The following is a 21,364-nucleotide window of genomic DNA, read 5'->3' on the forward strand; positions in this document are numbered from 1 at the left end:
GTATTTCAATCATCTGAGCCTTATTTTCCTTCTCTAAAACGGGACCTTAGAACTGAGTGTAGCTTGCAGGACTGGTGAGTGTGAAGTGCACGCCCAGAGTGCATAGCATATGTCAGCTATTTCACTGTCGCTGTGGCTGTATCAGTAGGTGCTCAAAAACCCCTGTGGACAGTGGTGACACTCTTGGGAGGACCGAGGAACGCAAAACCCGGCTGCTGCTCTCCAGCTTTCAGAGGAGCCGTGTGGGCAGGACACACACCCAGGGAGGTGAACCGCGCTCATGCCAACTGACTCCCCGCCCCAGCAGACTGGTTCCGAACCTTTGGTTCGTGTAAAAACTCCCCAGGAAATGAAATCTTCCAGAATTCTTCATGTTCTTTGTGGAGTGAGAAAGAAAGTTTTGCCACTGGTTCTCTTCATCTTGGAGACAGGGGTGGGGGAAACTTGGATCAATGTGTCAAAACGAATTAAATTTCTGTTTTTCAGCAGCCATTTCACGTTTTGTAAGAACTGCATATTCATGCCAGTAAACAGCCAAGTAGGAACCAGATGATAGCTCAGTTTTCCTGGAAATCAGGCAATCAATCAAGCTGAGATGTCTGCATTGTGAAATACTGCTTGACATCCCCAAAAGCTGTTTCAAATAAGCATAATTTTTATAAATGGAAATATTCTCTTCCTCTCTCTTTCTCCCTCCCTGCCTCCTTCCCTCCCTCCCTTTCTTTTTTCAAACCAGTGTTGCCCACCGTTTGACTACGTCTAATGTGTTCAAGCTCAGGCACCAGTTTTTAAAAATAGGTGGGATGGGATTCGGGTTTCTCTGCTTCTCTCGAGACCCGGCCATTGTTTTTGCCCAACTACGTGGCACCTCCTCTGCCTGTCCCGGGGTTTCGTGCCCCTGCCGGTGCCGGCCTCTCTTGTTTTCCTGCCCTTTTTTTACAGTGAAATCATTACTTCAGCTGCCTCTTTCTGAACCAGGAATAAAATGATTTCAAAAAACCTCTATGTACAGTATTAAGATTATATATACATTTTTAATAAACCTTTAATTTTATGTTTATAGAATAGCTGCCAGGAGGATGCAGAGGATTTCCGTATGCCCTGCACCCAGTTTCCTGGTTATCAACATCTAACATTGGTGTGCTACATTCGTCAATTAATGAACCAATTCGATACATTATTATTAACTAAAGCCCATACTTTGTTCGGATTTCCTTAGTTTTTACTTAAGTTCTAAGGTAAAACTTACTTCCTAAGTTTCCACCTGATGTCCTTTTTCTGTTCCAGGATGCCACCTAGGATGCCACGTTACATTTAGTCATCATGTGTCCTTAGGCTCCTGTTTGGCTACAACAGTTTCTCTGACTTTCCTTGTTTTTGATGACCTTGACAGTTTTGGGGATTATGCTCAAGGATTTTGTAAAATGTCCCTCAATTGAGGATTGTCTAATGTTTTTCTCAGACCCGGACTGTGGTAGTGTGTTTTGGGATGAAGACTAAAGAGGTAAAGTGCCATTCTCATCACACCATATCGAGGGAATATCCCATCAACAGGATTTAGCACTGTTGATGTTAACCTTGATCCTGTGGCTAAGGTGGTATTTGCCAGATTTCTCCTCTGGAAAGTTATTTTTCCTCCTTTCCATGCTACAGTCTTTGGAAACAAGTCCTTAAGCACAGCCCATCCTTAAGAAGGGGGAGTTACACTCTACTTCCTTGAGGAGGGAATATCCAGATAAATTATTTGAAATATTTTTGTATGGGAGTTTTTTAAAAAATAATTTATATCTATGGGCTCATGGGTGTTTATTTTATACTTTCGGTATAATCCAATAAATAATATGATAAAGTAATAATAATGAAAAGCTTTGTCTTTTGACTTGATTTGTAGGTTTTCTTCCTTTTGTGTGGCTTCAGTCCGTATCCCTGAAAGGACCTGGAGGTGCTGCCCACAGCCAGAGAGTCCACCATGCAAACACTTGGCATCCTGGGCTGGGTGGGGACGGTTTTCACTTACCCCATTTGGATGTTGGTCAATCCAGAGTCCACTTTGGATGAGCATCCCAAAGGCCCTTGCCTGTCTCATGTATCTTCTTCCTCATCCACCCTCTCTGTCTTCTCCATCTCTACTCAATCCACTCCTGGTAAAAAAGGTGGGGGATCTTCATTCTCTTTGCATGGAATAATAAAGCTAAATATAATAAATATCATTCATAGATAGTATAGCTATCCTTTTGTTGCATATTTTTTTTTTATGTATACTCTTCTGGGTACTTAAAATATATCATTTCTAATCTTCCCACTAAGCAAAAGGTAATTATTGTTTCCATTTCACAGATATGGAAACTGAATCTTTGACAATTTAAAAAAATTCCTCCTCCTACCTCTTAGTGTTTTTCTCTCAGTCTCCTCCACCAGCTCCTCTTCTCATCCTGGTCCTAATGGTGGAGTCCCCGTTGCTCTGTCCTTGGTTCCCTTTTCTGTTCATGCTCCCCTCTTAATGGTCTCTTCTATTCTCACAGCTTTACATACCATCTACATGTTGATGAATACCAAATGTATATCGCTACCTTGGATCTTTTCATTAAATTTTCAGACAAGTCAACATCTTCACTTGAGTGTTTTAAAACAAAAGTTAGAGGTCTGCTTCCAATAGTGGTGGAGTAGCTTGTATTATGTATTATAATAATTACAGACTATGGACAAAATAAAAAACAACTATTTGAAGGCACTGGAGAGAATAAAAACAGGCAAGAGGGAAGTCAACCACTGAAAGAAGGGAAGTGCAATGGAGAAGATTTGCACTTTATAAGGCTTTTGCCTGAGGGTACTCTTCAGACCTGGTAGCATAGGATGGCCAGAATTTAAGCATAAAGGTGCTAGGCTTACTGGTTTGACAAGTCAGAGATGGGATTTAGAAAGAAAATCCAAGAAAGCAAAAAGCCACAGCGGCTTCTTAAAAGGGCATATAAAATTTGACCATACCCTTGGCTGACTGCTGACCTGTACATGGGTAGGGAATCCTTCAAGGAACCCAACAGAAAACAAGCAGGAAAAAAACAAAAACAAAAACTGCTGGAAGTTGAAAGACCTGAACAGAAATTTTAGCTACTGTCCATCTCAGGGGACACAGAATTTGGAATTTTATGTCTGCCAAGTTAACTGCTTGGGAAGAAATACTCTTTAGAGAAAGATAACAGAATTCAGATTCTCGACATTATATCATCTACAATCCTCAGTATAAAAACAAATCTAATTCTAAACTTGAAAATAAGCAGGAAAATGTGATTCATAGTCCAAAGAAAAGCAGTGGAAACCAATCCTGAAGTATCTCATATGCTGGAATTAGTAGACAAAGATTTCAGAGCAAATGTAAATATGTTCAAGGACTTAGAAAATATTAATACATTCATAATAAATGAAAAGATGGGCAGTTTCAACAGAGAGCTAGAAACTATAAAAAAAAAAAACAAATGGCAATTCTAGAATTAAAAAGCACAATATCTGAAGTTAAAAACTCACTAGATAGGCTTAACAGAATATTGAAGACAGAAGAAGAAAGAGTGAATATGAATAAAAATCAATAAAATTTATAACAATCTGAAGAACAGACTGAAAAAAGTTTGAAAACATAAGCAAAGCTTCAGTGACTTGTAGGATAATATAAAATCATCTAACACACACAACTCAATTCCTAGAAGAGATAAACAATGAGACAGGAAAATTATTTAAAGAAATAATGGCCAAAAATTTGACAAGCTTGATGATAAATATAAACTTACAGATCCAAGAAGTTTGACAAACCAACAACAATTTAATAAATACAAAGAAAACTAATCCTGAAACACATCATAATTAAACTACTAAAAATTGGAAAATCTAGAAAGTGACCAAGAAAAACAACACAGTACATACAGGGAATCAATGGTAGAAAAATTAGCTGACTTCTCATCAGAAATAATGGAGGCCAAAAGACAATGGAATACTCTATTTAATGTGTTAAAAGTAAAACCCTCTAAGGCCAGAATTACATATAAAGTAAAAATATTCTTCAAAGATAAAGATGAAGTGGAGATATTTTCAGATAAGAAAGAAACTAGAAAAGTTATTGCTAGTGGATATGCACTACAAGATACATTAAAGCTAGTTCTTGAAGGGGAAGTGCCAACAAGTGCCAACATTTGAATCTATAGGAAGGAATTAAGAACATTGGAAATGGTAAAATGTGGGGCATATTTAGAAATATATATTTTTTTCTATAAAATTATATAGAGATATATTCATATAATTTCTTTAAAAGTCATATGTATATTTAAAGAATATACTACTACATTATGGAGTTTATAACATATATTTATAGAATATATATGAAATAATAGCATAAAAACAGGTTGGGATAAATGGAACCGCACTGTTGCAAGATTCTTATATTTTATGTGACCTGACACAATATTAAACCTAAGCAGGCCGGGTGCGGTGGCTCACGCCTGTACTCCTAGCACTCTGGGAGGCCAAGGCGAGTGGATCGCTCAAGGTCAGGAGTTCGAGACCAGCCTGAGCAAGAGCAAGACCCCGTCTCTACTAAAAATAGAAAGAAATTATCTGGCCAACTAAAAATATATGTAGAAAAAAAATTAGCTGGGCATGGTGGCACATGCCTGTAGTCCCAGCTACTCGGGAGGCTGAGGCAGGAGGATTGCTTAAGTCCAGGAGTGTGAGGTTGCTGTGAGCTAAGCTGACGCCACGGCACTCTAGTCCAGGCAACAGAGTGAGACTCTGTCTCAAAAAAAAAAAAAAAGCCTAAGCAGGCTATCATAAGTTTAGGAAGCATATTGTAACCCCTAGAGCAACCACCATGAAATAATATAAAAGAAGAATTGAAATAGAATGATTAAAACATTCAGTTAACCTAAATGAAGGCAAGAAAGGAGAAAAGTAAGTGGCACTGTTACGGAAAGCTTAGCACTTGTCCACAAGGCCACATCAGAACCAGGAGAAGTGGTTGAGGAGAAGGAAAGAGAAGTTTATTACTTTACCAGCAAAGGAGGAAAATGGCAGACTCTATCATCTCAAACTCTAAATTCCTGTCCATAAGCAAAAATACAGAACTTTTCAAGGGAGGGCCCTCAGTTCTAGGCTACTGTTGTTAATGATCCTAATCATCCCATCTGCTGAAGACAAAGCCTGTGGCCTCTGCCTGCCTGGGAGGCCCACCCAGACCTCCACAGACCAGGCACAGGGGATGGAGCCGATAGTTCAGCTGAGCCATCTCCTGTAACACTAGGAACAAAAGACATTCTCCTGCCCCTCCCGACCACCCGCCCCTGAAGCAGGGATGCAGGCCTCAGTTCCTAAAAAGAGTGGGAGAAGTTTTAATGAGATGAAAATCATCTTTTGCCATTTTTTCCCCATGCCATTCCCACTGTTACATATTCCTCACTCTCAATTTTATACTTCCATATCTATGGGAGGAAGGGCTCTACTCTGTTACAGAACAAATAGAAAATAAACAGAAAATAATAGACCTAAATCCAATCATTAATAGTTCCCTTAAATGTGAACGACCTAAACACTTCCAATTAAAGGCAGAGATAACCAGAAAGAATATAAAAATAAGACACACCATATGCTGTTTCCATGAGAAGCAATTTAAGCAAAAAGGCACAGAGAAATTGAAAGTAAAAGGATGAAAAATTATACACTGTGAAAACAGTAAGCATGATATAGCTTGTGTGGCTAGAGTTAATCCAACAAAAAAGATTTCAGGTCTAGAAGTTATTGGAGATAAATGGGAATGTTCATAAGATGAAAGAGTTTTCATCAGGAAGACATAATAATCATAAATATGTATGTGCCTAGTAACAGTTTTAAAATGCATTATTAAATATATGTGCACTATATATTGATCTCATTTTTCTACTTTTCATATTGCTAATATCATCCCTTAGGTATTTCAAGAGAAAGTGGCAATGAAATTGTGAAAGGCATTTTCTACAAATTGTTGAGAATTGAATATTTTTCCTTGCAAGAAGTGGTCCAAAGCCTGGGAGAAGTGGGAGTCAGTTGATGCAAGGTGTGGTGAATAGGGTGGATGACAGAGAATTTCCAAGTCCAGCTGCTGCAGTTTGAGCAGTGTTGTTTGTGCAACATGTGGTTGAGTGCTGTCTTGCAAGAGCATTGGCCTGTCTCTATTGACCAATCTTGGCTGCTTAATCGCAAGCATCCTCATCATTTTGTCCAATTGGTTGTAGACATCCACTGTAATTGATTGAGCAGGTTTCATGAAGCTGTAGTGGATAATACCAGCGCTGGACCACCAAGCACACACTATTAGCTTTTTTTGATTAATATTTGGTTTTGGACTGTGTTTTGGCACTTCATCTTTGTCCAACCATTGTGCAGAATGCTTGTGATTGTCAAAAAGAATCCATTTTTCATCACATGTAACAATACAGTGTAGAAATTGTTCACCTTTATGCCGTGACAGCAAAGAAAGGCAAGCTTTGAGATGATTTCTCTTCTGACACTCATTTAATTCATGCAGAACCCACCTATCCAGCTTCTGTACCTTGCCTGTTTATTTCAAATGGTCCAATATTGTTGGAATAGTTGGAATAGTAAGGTCAAACCTTGCTGCTAATGCACACATAGGTTAAGATGGATTCACTTCTACAGCTTTCAACTCATCATTATCCACCTTGGTCTCAGGTTGCCCATGTGGCTCATTTTCAAGACTAAAATCACTAGAACTTCTCAAATCATTGATGTATGATGTGTTCATTAGCCACACCCTTTCCAAACACTTCATTGAAATTTTGAGGTGTCTGCACTGCACTGGTTCGGTGACGGAACTCATATTCAAAAATAACACAAATTTTTGACTTATCCATGGTTTCACAAAAATTGCTCTAAAAAATTTTGAAAGATAATCACAAGCCAAAATGTGCATTTGAAAGACTGAGAATGTATCTTCACAATAAAAATAAAGCAAGAGGTGCCAAAATGAAATGTCAGTGGTATCAACTGTCAAACTTAGTACTTAAGGAAATTGGACATTTCATATTTAATAAGCTAATATTTATTATGCTTATTCTAAATTCTTGGTTCATCTATTCTAATACATCTCCTGATGGTATTGTGTAACTATTTTAAATACAGTATACTTTATTTAAAAATACAGTATAACAATTATTTATATGATATTTATATGATATTATGTATTATAAATAATCTAGAGATGATTTAAAGTGTACAGGAGGATATGTGTAGATTATATGCAAATACTATGCAATTTGATCTAAGGTATTTGAGCATCCACAGAGTTTGGTATCCACAGGGGTCCTGAAACTAATCCTCTGTAGATACCAAGGAATCACTGTATGAATAATATATATATATATATACATATATATAAAATACAGATATCCCTCAGTATCCATAGGATGTGTGTGTGTGTGTGTGTGTGTGTGTGTGTGTGTATGATCTAAAATTTCAACACATCACACAAAGATTTTCATAGTTTTAGGATTTTTTAAATCTTGGCTCTATCTCTAGTTAAGTCTCTCTTTTTCTTTCCTAATGTTGCTCTAGGGAGTTTCTCTCTGTCTCTCAGTCAATCAATTTCAGTCAAGCTTTGCCAGAGCTTTTCAATTTTATTAGTCTTTTTGGAGAATCAACTTTTAGCTTTATTGATTCTTTCTACTATATATTTATTTTTTGTTTTCTTTTTTTTATTAGTTTGTGTTCTTAGCTTTAGTTCTTTTTATTCTACTGTCTTTTTTCTAACTTGTTAAGTTGGATGCTTAGCTCATTAATTTTCAGTTTTTCTCCTTTTCTAATATATAAATTAAAAGCCATGAATTCACTTCTAAGCTGCATCCCATAAGAGTTGATATGTGATACATTAATTATTGGTTCCTATTAAACATTTCATTGAAATCTTCATCATGATTTGGGGAGGTCCATAAATTATTTATAATCATCTTTTACATCTCCAAACATTTAAGATTTAAAATTTATACTTTTGTTATTCATTTCTAATTCAATTGCATTGTGTCAAAGAACACGATATGTATGCTAATAAGTTTTTTAAATAGACTTTATTTTTCAGAGAAGTTTTAGGTCTACAGAAAAATTGAGCAGAAAGTACAGAGGGTTCCCTGTCTCCTATCCCCCATCCTCCTACTCACACAGTTTCCCCTATTATTAACACGTTGCATCGGTGTGGTACACTTCTTACACTATATGAACCAATACTGATACATTATCATTAACAAAAGTTCATAGTTTACATTAGGATTAATTCTTTGTGTTGTACAGTTCTATGGGTTTTGACAAACGCTAATGTCATGTATCCACCATTGCAGTATCATACAGAATAATTTTGCCACCCTAAAAATCCCCTGTGCTCTACCTAGTCATCCTTCTCCCCCCATGAAACCATGGCAACCATTGATCTTTTTACTGTTTCTATAGTTTTGCCTTTTCCAGAATGTCACATAGTTAGAATCATACAGTATGTAAAATTTTCATACTTTTTTTTCATTTAACATAATGCATTTAAAGAAGTTTCTCAATATCTTTTTGTGGCTTGATAGCTTATTTCTTTTTGACACTGAATAATATTCCATTGTATGGATGCTCTACAGTTTGTTTATCCCATTCATCTGTTGAAGGACATCTTGGCTGCTTCTAGTTTGGGGTAATTATGAATAAAGCTGCTATAAACATTTATGTACAGGTTTCTGAGTGCACATAAGTTTCTTTTAACTTATTTGGGTAAATACTAAGAGTGCAATTGCCGGATTGTATGGTAAGCCTTTGTTTAATCTCATAAGAAATTGTCAAACTGTCTTTCAAAGGGTCTGCATCATTTTTCATTCCCACCAGCAATAAATGAGGGTTCTTGTCCCACATCCTTGCCAGCATTGACTATTCTCAGCATTTTGTATTTTAGTAATCTAATAGGTGTATAGCTGTGTCTTGTTTTAATTTGCAATTTTCTAATGACATTCTGTTGAGCATCTTTTCATGTGCCTAACTGCCATCTGTATATCTTCTTTGGTGAGGTTTCTGTTCAGATCTTTTGCTCATTTTTTAATTGGGTTGTTCATTTTCTTATTGTTCAATATTAAAGAGTCCTTTACATATTTTAGATACATGTTCTTTATCAGATATGTGTTTTGCAAATATTTTCTCCAAGTCTGTGACTTGTCTTTTCATTCTCTTAACAATGTCTTTCTCAGAACAGATGTTTTCACTTTTAATGATGTCCAACTAATCTCTCTTTTCTTTTATGGATCATGCTTTCGGTGTTGTATCTAAAACTCACTGCCAAACTCAAAGTCGCCTAGATTTTCTCCTATGTGACATATTCACCTGACTTGAAATGTTTGGCAAATTTTTCATTCTTTTTCATAGTATAACGTTCTTTTAACTTCATTTCAGAAATTTATAGGCAATTCATTCCAGTGTGTCCTATGTTAGCAGTCACGTTACTAAACCTCATATGTCTCAGGTATCAGTTTCTTCCCTCTCGGGCAGTCATCTCCCCGAGTCAGTAAAGGCCCATTACTTTTTCAGTTTTCTAGTCTCTCTGGTCTCATAGCTGATTTCTCTGACTTTTGGACAGCCTTCACTCCATTCTTTAATGCTCAAAACATTGAGCATTAAGGGAATTGTCAGAGACAGTAAATAAAATAATCATCACTGAACACGAGGGGCTGGGTGATATGAGAACCTCATAGCCGGCCACCAGTTGAGTATCAACAACAAAGGGCAACGTACCTCCTGTACCGTAGTATTCGTTTCATTTTGTTCCTTGTTTCTGTTTTGCTCAAAACATTGCCATGGTGTTCTAAAAGGAAGGAAGGCAAATGATATGGAAGTAGCAGCTGCTAGTTTCCTGAACCAACCTTGGGAGATAAGTGAGCACATACTCTCCAAACTTTGTGATTCCAGTCTGTTTGACCCCAATTTATATGCAGTGCTCATTTGTTAACAACAGCTTCTTTACTGATTTTCCTTGTAGCCTGAGCAAGAGAATTCCTATAAGGAAAGGTTTCTGTTACCAAATTTAAACTGATAACATCTCGTGTACCAGAAAGGAAAATGTAACTGATTTCTTCCCATTTGCTTTTTCTTGCTGTAAAGGACTAATGTGAGTTCCTAACAGTTATAACAATCACACTTTTATTTCATTTGAACACAATGTTAGCAAGAAATGTATTTGATGGACTTGTTAGGTAATTGGTTCTGTAAATGACGACTGGTTCTGATTAAGTACGCTTCTTACAAAGATAACCCACTAAATCATTCATGTAATTTCTGTCTGACATGTTCAACTTACACAAGCTAAGGCAAAGAATGTGTATGAGTTTCCTAGGGCTTCCATAACAAATTACCACAAACTGAGTGGCTTAAAATAGTAGAAATTTGATCTCTCATGGTCCTGGGGATCCGGAAGTCTGAAATCAGGTGTTAGCAGAGCTGTGCTCCTTCTGAAGGCTTTCAGGGAGAAAGAATCCTTTGCTTCTTCCTAGCTGGTGTTGTTGGCAATCCTTGGCGTTTCTTGGCTCATAGCTGCATCTTTCCAATTTTTGCCTGTTTTCACATGGCTGGCTTCCCTCTATGTGTCTGTCTTCAGATCTCCTTTGCTGTCTGGGCGCCATGCCTCATGCCTATAATCCAGCACTTTGGGAGGCTGAGATGGGAGGATCGCTTGAACCCAGGAGTTCAAGGCTGTAGTGAGCTATGATCATGCCAAAACAAAAACAAAAGAACCCCCGAAAACCCCACAACACTCTTTCTCCTTGTAAGAACACCAGTCACTGGGTTTAAGGCCCATCCTATTCCAGTAATACCTCATTTACATTGATTACAACTGCAAGGACCCTATTTTCAAATAAGGTCACAGCCACATGTATTAGGATTTAGGACTTGAACCTACCTTTTTAGGGGGAGACAATTCAACCCACAACAGGGTGATGCTATAGGCCTAGGGTAGAAAAATAAAATTCAGAGGAGATATGCTAAAGAGAGAACAGTACAGAGTAAAACATGCTTCAGGAGGAACAGCTGGAGGTGGGTGTGGTTCCAGCTTTGAAGACTGGCTGCTTCAGATGGAGGCAGTGCCAATCCAAAGCTTCAGAGAAAAGCAGAGTCTAAATATCCTTGGCTTTAGCCTCGGAAAGAATAGTTAGGAAAATGGAAAACACAAATCCTTAATATTAACCTAAGGGAATTATCAGAGACAGTAAATAAAATAATTGTCACTGAACACGGGGGCTGGGCGATGTGAGGGCCTCATAGCTGGCCACCAGTCGAGTATCAACAACAAACGGCAATGTATTTGTTTCATTTTGTTCCTTGTTCCTGTTTTGCTTCATTATTGATTGATCAGGTAGCTGAAAAACATTTCTCATCTATATTATTGATTGGCATTTCCCTCACCCGTTTGCTCAAGTCTCAGAAGTTATTGGCTGTGCCGTCAGGCCACACCAGGCACACGGCAGTCGGGTGGCGGGGAAGACCTCAGAGTGCCCTGAGTACTGTCTGGAAGGAAAGTGTTAACAGTGGCTCCGTGGGCCTTTTCCTCAGGAACCCTTGAGGAGAGTTTGACCCTTAGTCGAGCTTCTTACATTAGCAAGTGGAATGTTGTACCCACTGGAGAAAAATGAGCGTCTTGCTGTGGTTGCCGTGTACTGATTGCCGATCCAAGAACAACAGTCCAGGCCCACTGTCCCCGCGTGTCAGGACTGCTTTATGTCTCACTGGTAATTGAAGATGGCAGCTGCACTAAGGAATGGGAATTAGGCCCACCCCCCAGATGCTAGGTGACTGAAAGGTAGTTAGGCTGAGGTGCCCAGGACTCCATGGCTTCCCTAATTTAGCGTGACTCGCATACATACCAACCTCTGTCACTCTGCATGACTAAAAAACATGCTGTGCAGTGACTGGAGCCCTCAGGTGTCGCAGGTGTCTGTGATGCCATCGTTGTAAAGGTGCTGCCTTCTCTGCTCAGCAAACTTTCTGCACACTAGTAATGCTGCGTCTGCACGAGCACTTTGTGTCTCCTGAGTGTGACCGAGCAGGTGAAGCTAAAACCCTCTGGTCTTGCAACATGTCGCTCTCTAACAGTGCTGGAGATTACAATGGCTGGTTTTAAATATCCAATATTATTGATTAAATATAATATCAAAAAAAATCATCCCTTAAATTGACAGATTTTTCAAATTCATGTATTAGTTCTAAAACGTTTTTTTTTTTTTGGTCCCTCTATACCCATTCCCACCCACCCCTCACCTACCTACCATTTTATTGTGAAGACTTCCTGAGCTTCCTTTTGCAAATAAAAACAAATACTATTATGTATTCTTATTCTCCCCTTGACAATGCAAAATGTAGCATTATGGTTTACCCACTGACACATACTGCTAACCTGACCTTAGGGAGGGGCATACCAAATAAATCACTTCTTATTATGCTTTGCCAAATGCCTTTTCCTTCAAATCTTCACCAAAATACTGAGAATTATTATTTTTGGAAAAAATCAAACCCAGAAAACACGACAGGTATCCCTTTTCATTTGTTCAAGTCTTCTTTTATGCCATTCAGCAAATAGCACATTTCTTGTTAAACTCATTCCCTAGAAATTTGATCTTTTTGCTTACTATTGTAAATAAGACTCTTTTCCCTTAATCTGTTGATTTCTGAATATTAATTTTGTATTCAGGCACCCAACTATTTACAGTAGTTTTAAAATTCGTTCCCTTAGGTTTTCTAGTTGAACAATTATCATTTACAAATAATGATGAATTTTCCTTTTCCTTTCCAATTTTTATACCCCTTGGTTCTCCCTCTTAAGACAATGGTCCCTCCTTCTCCCGGCTGCACTTTGCATGCCGTTCCCCAAGCTCAACAGTGGTCTGAAAATATGAAATGGAAAATTCCAAGAATCACCAATTCATACAGTTTAAATTTCATGCTGTTCGGAGTAGCATGATGAAATCTCTTGCTGACCGCCATCGCCCTGGATGTGAATGGTGCTTTGGTCCAGCGATCCTTGCCGTCTTGGTTATCAGATCAACCGGCAGGCACCACAGCGCTTCCGTTCGAGTAACACTTATTTTACTTAATAATGGCCCCGAAGCGCAAGAGTAGTAAAGCTGGCAATTTGGATATGCCAACGAGATGCTGTAAAAATGCTTCCTTTAAGTGGAAAGGTGAAAGTTCTTGACTTCATAAGAAAAGAAAAAAAAATCATATGCTGAGGTTGCCAAGATCTATAGTAACAGTGAATCTTTTATCCATGAAATTGTGAACAGTATGTTGTTATAATTGTTCTATTATATTATTGGTTATTGTGTTAATCTCCTACTGTGCTTAATTTATAAATTAAATGTTATCATAGGGATGTATACACAGGAAATACATAGTGTGTATAGAGTCTGGTACTATCTATTGACAGTCTCGGGCACCCACTGGGAGTCCTGGAATGGACCCCCTACAGGTAACAGGGACGACTGTAATTGTTATTTAACAGGCACAGAAGAATTGCTCAGTCAGAAACGTGGTTCCATGTCCTCACGGGGGTCTTGGTCATTATTCAGCAAAGTATTTAATACCCTTTCTATTTTGGGCCTTCCCTCATGATTACCTCAGAAATGAATATTCTTTTTTAGAGGTATAAAGAACATCTTTGAGACACAGTTGAACTCTGCAGAGAGATTTTTATTTCTTTTTCTTTTTTTTTAGAACCAGAAAATGTGCTATGCAGAGAGATTTTTAAAGGTGAAATTCATATAACATAAAATTAACCATTTTAATGTGAACAATTCAGTGGCATTTAGTACATTCAGTGTTACGCAACCGCCACCTCCCTCGAGACACAAAACATTTTCATCACCCCACACCCATTAAGCTGTTACTCCCCATTCCTCCGTAGCCCTGTCCCTTGGCAACCCCACGTTTTCTACGGATTTATCTATTCTGGATATTTCATATAAATGGAATCATACAGTATGTGAGCTTTTGTGTCTGGCTTCACTTACTTAGCACGATGCTTTTAAGATTCTTGCACACTGTAGCATGTATCAGTACTTCATTCTCTTTTACAGCTGAGCAGCATTCCACCTTGTGCATATACCACAAATTGTCCACTTATCTATCCATTGATGGACATTTGGGTTACTTCTACGTTTTGGCTATTGTAAATAGTTCTGTTATTAATATTTGTTTACAAGCATTTGAGCACCTATTTTCAATTCTTATGAGAATACAGCTAGGAGTAGAATTGCTAGGTCATATGCTAATTTTATGTTTAATTTTTTGAGGAAATGACAAACCCTAAGAGTTAAATTTTAAAGGTATTTGTCTCAAATTAAGAGACAGCAAATGCAGGCTGAAAGGACAGGGGTGACTGGACATTTCTTTAGACAGAGAAGTTTCAATGTGGTTTCCTAGGAATCAATGCAGATATATTTATATTTATTATTTTTCTAAATCTTGGAGAAGAGGTGCAAAATTAAGTGAGTTTAGAAATGACATTAGACAAAGTGCCAAAGAATAGGAGACAAACTTCAGGAAGGTGTCATGAAGCTCTATAATTGGTCAGAACATTAGCAAATGTACTACAGTATGAGCAAATATGAGGGAAAACAACACCAAGAAAGTATGAGGATATGAACCTGTTACTGATGATGAGAAAACAGCTCTCAGTCATATTTCCCATAAGAAATAACTTTAGTGAATGCAAATCATTGTACATGACCAGGAAAAACACTGGACAAAAGAAAAAGACATCCTCCTGTATTGTAGCACGTTGAAAATTCAGTCATGACTCAGGTATACAAAAAAATGTAACTTTATTTTTATTTGTTGTATAAATGTATGGCATGCAAGTGCAATTTTGTTACATGCATAGATTGCATGGCGGTCAAATCAGGACATGTAGGTACCCATCACCTGTATAACATGCATTGTATCCATTAAGTAATTTCTCATCATTTATTCCCCTCCCAACACCAGTAACTTTATTTGTATTCTTTTAACTGATTTCAGCCTTGCTAAGGAGTAACCGTTTTACCCAGTGCCAATAAATACGAATTCTTCCCAACTAAATGTTACTCTGGACTACAAATTAGTCTCTCCAGGTTCCCCAGGCTCTTGTGTGTGTATCCCAGTGTGGCAATTCTTATGGTAAAAAACACAGCCAGTGGATTTGCCTGCTCTGTCAGCTAGTTCATATCTAAACAAAGGCACTCAAGATAAAAGGACGGGAAACATGACAGTCTTTCAGCCGTTTTAAATATGGACCGCTACTAGCAGGAAGAGGGTCCTCCGTGTTATCTCTGGCTCATCTGATAGCCCCTTTGTAAGTGTCAGAGGGCAGAGGCCCAAACACAGAGGGTAAAGGCCTTTGAAACTCCAACGCCAAATATTTTTTTAAGATATCCATTCTTTTGGCTAATGCGTACTATTTTCTTCACCATGATTGAGAATATATTTATTATCATAATTTTTTTAAATTTAAGATCTTTTTTTCTAACAAAATGTTGTCATAATATTAATTATTTACTAGATTAGGGCAAAAAATGTTCCTGATATAATTATGGCAGCCATGTAAACGTAATAGGGTGATGCTTTATTCACTTCTCATACCTCCTTGTACTGTAACAAATGGGATTTCTCTCTCTAATAGCAACTGATACAAAATTCATTACCTTTACAAAAATCACAAAATTCATTACCTTTTATTCATTTAATAATGATAGATTGCTGAGTATTGTGCCAGATAAAGAGGAGCTGAAGACAAAAATGACAAATTCATGCTGTGGAATACTGACGGTCAGGGGCAGGAGATGGACACAGTCAACAAGCATATAATTATATAATAGCTTCATGTATGAAAATGCAATAGACATAGCTCTGAAAACATATTTACAGGGTGTTATAACAGCACACAGGAGGGTGTGTGACCCAGAACTGGGGATGGGTTGGGGAAAGAGAATTTGGGAAATACATTATGGCAAAAGTGATGTTGGAATTGAGTTTTGAGGGACACATTGTACTGTGCCAAGTGAAGAAATGGGGAAAGATATTTTAGGCATAGGACTGACTTGAGCAATGACACACAGGCATGATTATAAAGCATATTTCTGGAATTTCAGAGTGTTCAGTAATATGCAACATAGAACATAAGGGTTGGACAAGGTACAAGAAGAGGATGGAGAAATTGGTTCTTTCAACATGCAGTTTTAAATCTTTTTATTAAAAGATAAGGAATATTTTGTTGAATTATATTATAGTTTTTAGTATTTGTTCTATTTGCGAATTTTTTTTTAAAGCCTGGAACTCCTATTACATATATGTTGGTTCTTCCTTTTCTATACTCAATATTTGCTATTTTCTCTCAACTTTTTTTTTATCTTTTTCTTCTTCTTTTATTTATAAGTGATCTTTATTTTCACCTTATATTTCTCTTTAGTCATCCTCTGTTGTATTTATTTATTTTTATGGATTTTGTTTTTTTATTTAAATAGATTTTGGGGTACAAATGGTTTTTTTGTTACATGGATGAATTGCATAGTGGGGAAGTCTAGGCTTTTAATATACTGGTCACCGGAATAGTATACATTGTACCCAATAGGTAATTTTTCATTCCACTTCCCCTCCCACCCTTCCTCTTCTGAGTCTCTGGTGTCCATTAAGTATCTCTGTATAACCATGCACACACATTGCCCAGCTCGCACTTGTAAGTGAGAACATGCAGTATTTGGTTTTTTGTTCCTGGATTACTTCACTTGGAATAATGGCCTCCAGGCCAGGCACAGTGGCTCATGTCTGTAATCCTAGCACTCTGGGAGGCCGAGGCAGGTGGATCGCTCGAGGTCAGGAGTTTGAGACCAGCCTGAGCAAGAGTGAGACCCCGTCTCTACTAAAAATAGAAATAAATTATCTGGCCAACTAAAAAAAAAAAAAATATATATATATATATATATATATATATATGTATATATACACAAAAAATTAGCCGGGCATGGTGGCACATGCCTGTAGTCCCAGCTACTCGAGAGGCTGAGGCAGTAGGATCGCTTAAGCCCAGGAGTTTGAGGTTGCTGTGAGCTAGGCTGACGCCACAGCACTCACTCTAGCCTGGGCAACAAAGCGAGACTCTGTCTCAAAAAAAATAAAAAGAAAAAAGAAAAAAAGAATAATGGCCTCCAGTTCCATCCAAGTTGTGCAAAAAACATCATTTCATTCTTTTTGATGGCTGAGCAGTGTTCCATGATACACACATTTCCTTTATCCACTCATCAGTTGATGCGCACTTAGGTTGGTTCCACATCTTGTGTTTCTTTTAATTTCGTCTTCATTTATGAAATGATCTTTTCTTTTATTTCTAACTATTTTTTGAATTTTTTTCACTCATGTTGAGTTTTTCTAATTGTGATTTAGTTTTTTAATGCTATGTATTATTTATTTTATGTCTTTTTGCTTGTTTTAAAATAATAGATTACAGTTTTGATCTACTGTGTGGGCTCATCCTGGCATGTGTTCATTAGCTGTGGGCATGTTATTCTACATATTATTCTCTTTTTATTATAATAATTTTGTCCAGGATTGAGCTTGATATTTTCAGTTGCTCATTTTTATGTGAAATTAGTTTCTCTGAACTCCGAGAAGGGAGTCTGGTTCAAGTGAGTTTTTCTCGAACTCCTGACCTTGGGCGATCCACCCACCTTGGCCTCCCAGAGTGCTAGGATTACAGGCGTGAGCCACTGTGCCCGGCCTGAAGTGAGTTTTTCTAACTTCACAGAATTCTCTCGTCTATTTTTGTGTAGTGTTCAAATAAATGGCAGCTTATTTTCTGGGATTTCCTGACTCTATCTCCCCCTCTCTCCAAATTTGATTTTGCCCTTATTCTCCTTTGGTCCTTTGATTCAACTCCTCAGTTTCTCCCCAGTGTGGAGGCCCTGGGAGGCCAATTTCCCAAGAACACAGCTATACTTCTCCAGCCCCCACCCCGACTTGTCTGGGGATGGCCGTGTGCTTGCCAGCTGCTGAGAGAGCAGAGCTCCTCACGGTCTCTGTGGATGCTCTCAGAATGCCCTAGTTCACTTTCCAGTAATACTTTTTTGGGCTATTTTGGTGTTCTCCTTTTCCCAGGTCCTCCACACACACCATTCTTCCCTCTCCTTCCTCTCACAACAGATGCTGATGCCACTGTGCAACAGTGGGGCTGTTCTCGTGGCCCTACTTCCTGGTATTTCTGGGTTTGTCACCTCATTTTGTTGTAAGTATCATCTATGATGTTTTGGTTTCGCTATCTAGCTACTCTGTCTTTATTTCAGCATTAGGGGAAACTCATTATGCCAATCTCTAGAGGTCACACAGTGTGTGCGTAAGGTTTTTGGATGGTCGGCGCCAGAGAAAGAAAGACGAGCAGAGTAGAAAGGGGTAAGCAACGAGGCTTTATTTGAGCGCTCCCGGGCGAGGGTAACGGGTCGCAAGAGAGGGGCCTGGGCAAGGTTCACGGGTCCCGAGAGAGGGGGCCCAGAAGTCGCACGGCCCCAAAGTCTTGTGTGAGCTTATATATGTTTTAGAGCTGGGGGATGGGGGTCTTTTGGCACGAAGTTAAGAATTTTCTGTTATGGTTTTAGGGTGGGTATTGAGAACTAGGAGGGGCTGGTGGTATGTATGGATTCCAGGAACCGAGATCCTTATCAGGGTAGCCATCCAGGTGTGGCTATTCTTTAATTTAGCTGGGCCCTGCAGGCATTGTTTTTGGCAGGTCTCATGGGCTTCTTCTTTTTTCATCAGGGAGGGGAGGGGTGCCCGCCACCAGGCTTACAGTGTGATTCCATTTATATAACATTCTTGAAATGACAAAATTATAAATACGAAGATCAGATTAGTGGTTGCCAGGGCTGAGGGATATTGGGCAGGGCAGTGATGAGGGAGATCATTATGGAGAGGGAGTAGTGCTGTATGTTTTTTTTTTTTTTGAGACAGAGTCTCGCTTTGTTGCCTGAGCTAGAGTGAGTGCCATGGCGGCAGCCTAGCTCACAGCAACCTCAAACTCCTGGGCTCAAGTGATCCTCCTGCCTCAGCCTCCCGAGTAGCTGGGACTACAGGCATGCACCACCATGCCCGGCTAATTTTTTCTATGTATATTTTTAGTTGGCCAGATAATTTCTTTTCTATTTTTAGTAGAGACAGGTCTCGCTCTTGCTCAGGCCAGTCTCAAACTCCTGACCTTGAGTGATCCACCTGCCTCAGCCTCCCAGAGTGCTAGGATTACAGGCGTGAGACACCGCACCTGGCCTAGTGGTGTATCTTGAGTACAATGGTGGTTATATGAATCTACATGTGTGATAAAATGGTGAACACATGGTATCAATGTCAAATTCCTGGTTTTGATGTTGTACTATAATTATGTAAGATGTAACCAGTGGCAGAAACTGGGTGAAGGGTGCATGGGACTTCTTTGCACTAGCTTTGCGACTTTCCATGTATCTATAATTATTTCAAAATGTAAAATTTTTAAAAAGAGGAATGAAGTATTGATACATTCAACAACATGGGTGAACCTTAAAAACATTAGGCTATATGGAAGAAGCCAGTCACAAAAGACCACATACTGTATGATTCAATTTACATGAAATGTCCAAAATAGGCAGATCCAGACATAAAATAGACTAGAGATTGCCTAGAATGGGGGATGGGGTTAGGGAGAGGGGGAGAGAGAGAGAGTAGGGAGTGAGCGCTAATGGGTATCAGGCTTCTTTCTAAAATTCTGAAATTAGGTGGTCATGATGATTGCACAACTCTGTCAATATTCTAAAAATCACTGCATTGTAAACTTTAAATGGGTGAAAATTGTGGTATGTAAGTTATATCTCAATAAAGTTGTTTTAAAAATTAAAAAGATTGACCTTACCAAGTATTCATGAAGATACAGACAAATTAGAACCTTCATACACTGTTGGTGAGAATGCAAAATGGTACAACCACTTCGGAAAACAATTTGGTAGTTTTTACAAAGTTAAACATAAGCCTGTCATGTGATCTAGCCATTCCACTCCTAGGAATTTAACCAAGAGAAACAGAATATGTGTCCATAAAGACTTGTTCTTGAATGTTCATAGCAGCTTTATTTGTAACGGTCAAAAAATGAAAACAATCCAAATGTCCTTCCACAGATAAATGCATAAACAAACTGTGGCATAACATATACCACATTACTACTAAGCAAAGAAAAGGAATGAATTATTGATATACACCACAATATGGATAAATCTCAAAATAATTATGCTCAGTAAAATAAGCCAGACAAAACAGTATATACTTTATCATTCTATTTGCGTACCATTGGTTGCCTAGGAGAGGATGCAGGGGAATGAGAGAAAGGAATTATAAAGAAACCTGAGCAAACTTTTGGAGGTGATGGACATGTTCATTATCTTGATCGTGGTGATGGTTTCATTGGTATATATAATACATATGTCAAAACCTGTGAATTGTATACTTTGAACATGTGCAGTTTATTTTATATCAAGTGTACCTCAATAAAGCTGCTTTTATTTTTTTTACTTTTTTTTTTTTTTTTGAGACAGAGTCTCTGTTGCCCGGGCTACAGTGAGTGCCGTGGCGTCAGCCTAGCTCACAGCAACCTCAAACTCCTGGGCTCAAGCGATCCTCCTGCCTCAGCCTCCCGAGTAGCTGGGACTACAGGCATGCGCCACTATGCCCGGCTAATTTTTTCTATATATTTTAGTTGTCCAGCTAATTTCTTTCTATTTTTAGTAGAGACGGGGTCTCGATCTTTCTCAGGCTGGTCTCGAACTCCTGATCTCAAATGATCTGCCTGCCTCAGCCTCCCAGAGTGCTAGGATTACAGGTGTGAGCCACTGCGCCTGCCAAAGCTGTTTTTATAAAAGTTATGCTACCATCATATCTTCCTAAAATCAGCCATCATGTTTTTTATTTTCCAAAATTCTTTCTTGTTCTTTGTTCCTTTTTCATAATATTATGACTTGGGTTTTTTTTTAATTAAAAAAGCTGTATCTCTGAGAATATGAATTATTTTGTTATTTTTTCTATTTTATTTTCTGAATTGTCTCAGGTGTCAGATTCTTTTCCCCTATTTTTTTATCTCAGTTTTCCACTTGCATGCTATATAGGCCTTTCTCAATGTCTGGTGATCTTTGGTTTTCTGCTCATATTGTAAAAATAGAAAAAGGGCCACTGAGGGCCATGTATGCTAGAGGCTTGTATTGCTTTGGGTAAGGGGTAGGGATCTTGCTTTAGAATGAAATTCTTAAATTCCAGAATGAGGAGGGCTTTATGTGGGGTGCCAAAA

The sequence above is a fragment of the Lemur catta genome, chromosome 2 (assembly GCF_020740605.2).
Source record: "Lemur catta isolate mLemCat1 chromosome 2, mLemCat1.pri, whole genome shotgun sequence".
Classification (NCBI taxonomy): Eukaryota; Metazoa; Chordata; class Mammalia; order Primates; family Lemuridae; genus Lemur; species Lemur catta.